The sequence below is a fragment of the Sceloporus occidentalis genome, unplaced genomic scaffold (genome assembly GCF_023333645.1).
Source record: "Sceloporus occidentalis isolate IW3139 unplaced genomic scaffold, rSceOcc1.0.p SCAF_89, whole genome shotgun sequence".
NCBI lineage: Eukaryota > Metazoa > Chordata > Lepidosauria > Squamata > Phrynosomatidae > Sceloporus > Sceloporus occidentalis.
Window position 1 is genome coordinate 3,253,978 of NW_028317069.1, and position 7,515 is coordinate 3,261,492.

Genomic DNA, 7,515 nt, shown 5'->3' on the forward strand with positions numbered 1-7,515 from the left:
GTCTTGGCTGGAGTTTATTCTGTACTTTATTCCCCGATGGAGAGGTGTTGAGGTTGGCAACAAAAAAGTTAACTTTTTTTTTTTCCATAAAAATGTTTTACTTCGGAGGAAAAAAAAATAAATCGTATTTTTGTATAAACGTGTTCCATTAGCATCTTGCATAGAACCATACATGGCACGCTGGATCCATGCGGATGCTGTTATTTAAATGCCCACCGTGAGGGCTTAACACACTTCAACAATGGTCTTTTTATGGTGACCTATCATCATAGCAACCAATGGAAAGGTGGAGGGTGACAGATAAGTGTTACAGTCTCCCAGCAGAAGTGGTAGAGGTTAATACGTTAAGGGAATTAAAACATGCATGGGACAGGCGTATGGCTCCTGAATCTAAGACGAGACCAACGACTGATTAAGGTTTCAGTCTTTACAGCAGGTAAAAGGGGCCGACCAGACGGGGGCCGAATCAGTCTTATCTGCCCCCAAATTCAGTATTTAATATACTACCAGAGAAACACAAAGTACTTTATCCTGCTACATCAGGGTAAATGATGCCAAAATCCGGTATTGGTGTCAGCAGTGGGATCACCGGATTTATGGAAGTCTACTTTGAAAGGACTTAGTAGGCAATCAAGATAATGTGATGCAAGAGAGAAAATCGGCACACAAATATCACAAAATAACAGAAATAAATACAACGGACAAACGGAGTTTGATGTTAAGCTTAGAAACAAATCCCATCTTTCTACAATGCAGACAAGAAGCCAAAGAGGGACAGCTTATTATACCTATTTTCAGATAGTTATGTAGCCAAGTAACTTATTACAAATAAGAAAAATACATTTTATTTACGTGGTTTAATTGATAAAGCCATTCCCTGCTGTTTCTATACACATTATCGGGGCTTTTAGGTCTGTAGAACCGTGCAATACCCTCATACCCAGCAAACATTCCGACCTCAGGGAAAATCTGAGCGGAAAGAGGACCCGGACAACATGTGAAATGCATTTGCCGTTACGTAAAGGGACTCTGTCGCTAAGTGAGCGTTCTTATCACTATAGCAACCAACAAAATGGTCCAATCAGTAGATATACTCTGTGGGTTGCCATTGGGGATAAGACCACTTTGGAAACTTCGCACCAGGATCCTTTGAATTCAGCGTTCAAAGAATATACATTTTTGTATTTCTCCTTTAAGGTAATATCTCCGACGGGCAGCTCGTTGGGGATAGACTTTATCTTTCGGTTACTTTTGTGACTACAAACACTAGCTGGGCCCGTAACACCGGATTCAGTGTTTGCCCGTCTCTCTTTGGCAGCGGGACCGGCGCGATGACAGCTCTCTCTGACACGGGAATACGGAGCGATATGAACATTATGTAAGGCGGTACGGGGAGAACCAGAGCGTGGCAACGCTACGCCAGTCCGGAAGGAACGAGCTGGCTGGATGACTTTTTGGCTACGAGCGACGGCAGATGGCTGCAGGAACTGATCCGGGAGCAGGGCGCGGATACGTAAGTCTGGAACATGAAAATAACTATCTATAGAAAGCAGCACAACTAGATTATTACTTCATAGCCTGCCCCATATGCAAATGATTTGCCGCAGCCAACAGACTCATTTAAATCTGGGTTTAAATTGGAAACAACTGAACGTCAGAGTACTTGGATACCATTTTTCTTACATCATATATATAAATTATATACTATTCCCCGATACTTTTTACCTTATGAGGTTTGGGTACCGCTTCATGACCATTCCACTGGTTGCCCTGGCGAAAAAACCTTTATACATAATCACCTACACACCCCCCCCACTCCTCAATACATTAGTTCCAATAGCTATATTTTTTATGTTGCTTGTCAATAATGACAGGCTCGTTGGCGCTCGTTGGCACAGGGATTCACGCGGAGGCTTCGCCCAAGTGATATTAAAATCAGATTGGAAATTAAAGTGGAAAGGAGACGGTTTTAATTAAGTTTTGCATTATTAAAAAACCGAAATTGACACAACTTGCTGACACGGTGTAAAATGCAGAAAGCCGCAGGTTGGAGTTATTCGAGGCCAATCATCGAGATGAACGCCAGAAACTGAATCTGCATTTTTCATAATTCTATTCTATAATTCTATAGAATGAAACGGCCGTCGCCTGCCCAGCATTTTATTTTTTGGGTTAGGAAACTTGTCATTAAGTTCCTGAAAAAAGTTCCTGAAAACAAGATGTGTCTACCAGTGTAAGCCATGCTGTCTCTTGCCACCCAGCTGACTTCTGGAGGCGCATGCCGATGATGTAATGTCACGGCACAGCCAATCAGCTGTGGGGAGGGGGGGGGTTAAAGATAAAAACTGGCACTCTATATAGGTAAAGGTACAGCAATTACTTTGGGAACAGATGTCTGGAACCCCAACAATAAAAGGCAAGCATTTGTTTTCTTGGTGTATGCTGAATGGCTGCCGTTGCCGCCTGTCAGATCCAACTACACTTTGCCTGCGACATGTCAAATCCACAGCGACGGCGCGTTCTGCGCAGGCTGTTACAGAAACAGTGTGGATCTGCGGGATATTCCAGAAAGAAAAAAAACCATAAAGGCCGAGATGAAATGATATTTATATCGTCGGTACAGTCGTGTTGCCAGGAGAATCTCACATTGTTTAGCGGAGTATACATTAGCTGTTGCATGCCTACAACACAGCGTTTCCCTCAGCGCATCCTCTGGACCAATCAGCATTGTGCGTGTAAACATTTTATAGCGTGGGTGCGCCTATGACATCATACCTTTTAGGTGTTGTGAAGCCGGGTATTCTGTGACCCAGTGATTAATAAATTAGAAGACGGATCATGTATTTTATTTACACACAAATTTATTAGCCTTTTATGCTGATTTTATACAAATGTTTATGGCTGCAGAGCTCCGTGACGCACTCATACCCAGCAAACATTCTGGGGCTAGAGCCATCCTCTTTATGGCTACAACAATTCCTGCCTCCTTAAAGGAGACGGCGAGCTCCAGGCGCCCGGCCTTGGGACGTTTCCAGGTGAGATTATTAAAAGGTTTAATGATTTTAGGAATTTTATGGGTTTTTTCACCTTACCCTCATATCTTCAGTCAGTCTGTATATATGTCTAATGGTAATACTTATGTAAGCAATATTCACATTAAGATACAGCTAGGCGGCTGGTCCACCTTCCTCTTGTGTAATATGCCCCCCACTTCCTTCTAGATTGTAAGCTCCTATGACCAGGGCCCTTGTTTCTGTCCAAAATATATAATGCACTACTTATGTCCTGTTTACCCATTGTACAGCGCTGCAGACTATGATGCCCCTATATTAGTCCATTAATAACAGTTCCTCTTTAAGTAGCATTTTTTGTGTATATTAATAACAAAGTTACTTATTCCCCCCCAGGCAGAGTGCCCACCAGGTGTTTCACAGGCAGTGGTTGTTCTGTAGGAGGCCAAATGTTTAAATGAATGAATAAAAACCTGCTTTAAAGTGTTTAAGGACGTCTGCTACAGCAGTGAAACGGTTACAAAGTCTACAGCGTCCCACCGTCTACCGCGCGCTCCCTTTTTACAGCAGCGAACGCATCTGTCTGCCAAACGGCTCACATAACAACGACATTTGGCCGCTGGAAGTCGTTTGGCAGCAGCGAATACACAATCCCGCCGCGCGCGTCGACTCGTACTGTGCGGGGCCGGGATCTGCGGCCAGATTCCGTCCCGAACGCCTGCGTAATAACGCCCTCCGCATATGTTTGTAGAGACGGCGAACCGCGGCGTAGAGCGAACCGATAAGGGACTATGCGGCACGCAGGCTGCCATCTGCAAAGGTCACTTCAAGGACGAGTTACACTCAAGCCTGGCCCAAAAGAATGTTTAATCCTTAAAGTTCTGCATAATATTCTAATATTCTTATTTCTATTTACGGGCAGCTGGGATTTAAACCGAACGTGGCATTTCGAGACGCAGGAACCGCCGTTTGATCCATACACAGCGCTTGGCGAATAGTTCATCAAATAGAAATGAAAAAGAAATTAACGGCTGATGACGAGGACGTGTATACTTGTCATGGCAGGTATGGGGGGGGGGGGAGTACATAGTCCCTCTCAGGCGATCGGGGCTCCCAACCCGGTGCCTAAGGGCATTATGTTACTGCAGAGAACCCCTAACTTATGTTTCTATCCCAATGATAAAGCTAAAACCGGAAAAAAAAACAAAAAACATTTAAATGCGCTTTCGTTAAAAACCCAGCTAATTTAATATATAGATCTAAAAAAAAAATTATGTTTTTTTATCTACTTTAATCTATACTTTAACTTTCTTATAATTTTTTTTATAAGTCTGTAGAGGGCTGCGAGCCGTTAGTTGGGCGTCAAAGCTCCAAAAAGACTAAACTGTTAAAACATATCCTACAAATACATGTTCTGATTCATTATTAACATATTGGAGTAATGTATTTTAGCTCTGAATCCCCCCATCTGTATGGACTGCTTTTTTTGTAAGAAACTATGTGTGCCAGATGCCGATAGGATATACGATATCAACTTTACTCATCAGCTTTTAGCGCAAAACCGTCAGATTATTAAAAAAACTGACGATATGGCTTCCGTAAAATTAACAACTGTAATAAAAATGTTTTGACAAATGAAAAATACAGAAATGAAAATTGCCGTCTATGAATCATGTACAGCGAGCAGAGAAGATGGAGAGGAAAAGGGACAGGTTTGGGGTAAAATACAGAGGAGAGGGTTAGCATTGGCGCAGGTAGCACACAGGCAGTGGCGTTTTCTGGAGAATGGGTCCAGGGGGTCTTCAGCGAGCCGGTTAAAGTGATGTCACTGATCCCCGCAATTAACTATGAGGACTGGGCCAGGTTGGGACGCCATTCATCCTTAAAGCAGCTGGTGGCGCTGTCCTGGGTTAGGCCCAAGGCAGCGCCAAAGACAAATACCCCACTGTTCTTGGCGGTCATGGGTAAAAGGCACGGGACCCCAGCTGTTTCAATCAAAGCCCCCCTCTTCGGACATTAGTAATGTTTGCGTTTAGGACTGGAGAGGTCACTTGAGTTGTTATCATGCCAAACATTGATATTTATGTGGCTTCTACGATCATAGAAATAGTTTTATGGGTTTATAGGTGTCGAAAGCGTTGGAACAGCCCAAGTTTATGTATTTAGTTTTAGCGGAATCCTCTATGAAGAAGAAGAACCATAACTTATGCCAGAAAACCATAACTGAATCCGGCACTGAAAATCATTTCTAACCCGCGTTATTATTTCATGTTCCTCTTATTCATAAGTATTTCTTATTACATCTTTCTCTGCCAGAGATTGCATTTGGTGAAGATGATACCTTTATTATTACACCTGAAGAAGAGACCTAGATAGCCTGGAAAGCCTCCGATACATTATACTTCTAAAAAGTATCATCTCCACCAAATTTACTCAATCCCCACTGAATTTCGCCCAAATTTACCTTCTTTTCCCATGACCCCTCAGTAGAGAACATTTCACCGGAACCTTCACCGTCATCATGTCTGAAGCCTAAACGTCCCCTGATCTAAAAATAAAACTAATAAAAAAAATTAGACAGTTTTGATAGGACCGCAGAAAATTATATAATCATCTAAAAATCCTAAATATTAGAGAGGAAGACACCTTCAGTATGTAAAATATAACCGAGGATACGAACATTCTATGAGTTCTCTGCTAGAAACCCAATTTAGAACATTTTCTTTATGGATATTTGAAATATAAACCTTTGTTCTTCACAAAAATAGCATCTGCCCCGTTCCGTAATTCTCTGTAGAAATATATCACGTTTACCCAACCTTCAGCTAAATATCCAAAGGAATTCCATCCTACGTACGGTACATGCAACTATAAAATCTCTCGCGCCCGTTCCCAGAATCCTTTGCAAGACAACTTCACCCATCAGCATCTTTTTTGCCACGAGACGTTCTTTACCCATTTAATACCAGGAACCGATGACGTTTCACGACATGCCGCAAATATATCAATTTTTTTTAATGAAAAGGTAAGGAGAGGAAATGGAAAATTGAGACCCGGGGGACCTAGGATTTTCCGTGACCGCCGTTTCTTGGTAGTACGAACCCCGAGTACTTATCAAGTATCTCCTCAGTCACTGGGGAAGACCTAAAAGATTTGGGGGCTTCTATACTGCCCCAGAGGTATCATTATGTATATATATAGTACCCCAACCCACCTCCCAAATGGGGGCTGTACTTGAATTCTCAAGCTTGTGGCACATGCATGTTTTACATTCATAATCAATTTGCAAATGTACAACGAGAACGTAATTCAGAACAGAAACACTGACTGTTACCCCCGTTTCACCCCTTTCTATCCAACCGTGAAAAGGTAACGGATGCTCCTCCTATGTACATATGTACAAGGGCACTCAAAATGCCCTGGGGCCACAAAAAGGGTTAAACATTTATTTTAATAGATTAAAATAGATTGTATTAAAATTCTCAAATAACCAAAATTAATATTATCGGCAGTGGGTTTTACCTTTTAATGGCTGTCATAAATATTGTCTTGATGTTATACAAGGCAGTTAACTTTATACAGAGGTACGTGTTCCGCACGGAGCAAACTTAACATATGTACACATGACTTAACATGCAAGGCTTTGGATTTGTATATATAGCGTATATACATTCACACACGCGCATGGATATATGTTAAGAATCAAAGTAAATATCTTTGTGTGCAGTTACACATACAGACGCGCACAGATATAAATATATACATACACACACGTATACATACTTATTTCCACGTACCGGATTCCCAAATATAGAAGACTAACACTTTAATAATTTTTTTTAAAAAATGACAAATGATGGACAGTGCAGCAATCACACGGCAATAAAGCCAATTTATGCCAAGCGTGATAAATACAGGAGATGACAATATAGAGATTTATTGGTTAATATTATTATGTCTGCCTCATGAAGAATGATGCATTCATTTGGGTGAAGCCGGGGCCCCGCGCGTGCTAAGTAGCGCTAAACTCATAAATCCCGTTATTATGGATGAAACCTGAAGGTGCCATCTGCCATCTTAAACATAAGAAACATTGCCCTTTAACCATATAGCCTCCAAGCCTGTGGTCATTAGCTTGTTGGAATGGGATGACCCAACGCATGCAATGCCTCTCTATATAGACACCACTAAGCAAACTGCCCCCCTCCCCCACGGTCAGGGGGGCAAACGAACGGGAAGCATGTCATTCCACCAGACATTAAGATTCGAAGGTTCAAAAATATGACAGACCCCATTGTGAAATTCACCAATCAAATTGCCAGCCTGGGTTACGCTAGCTCCTGGTCGATAACAGGTTAATATCCGAAAAAAACGTAACCTTTCAGTTTCAGCCCCAACCCCAAAGAGGCCGTGCAGCTTGTAAATGGAAGCTTTGATGATGGGGGTCCTACAAACAAGTCACTACCAAAATAGTTCGCAAAACGACAAGCCATCCTTGTAAAAA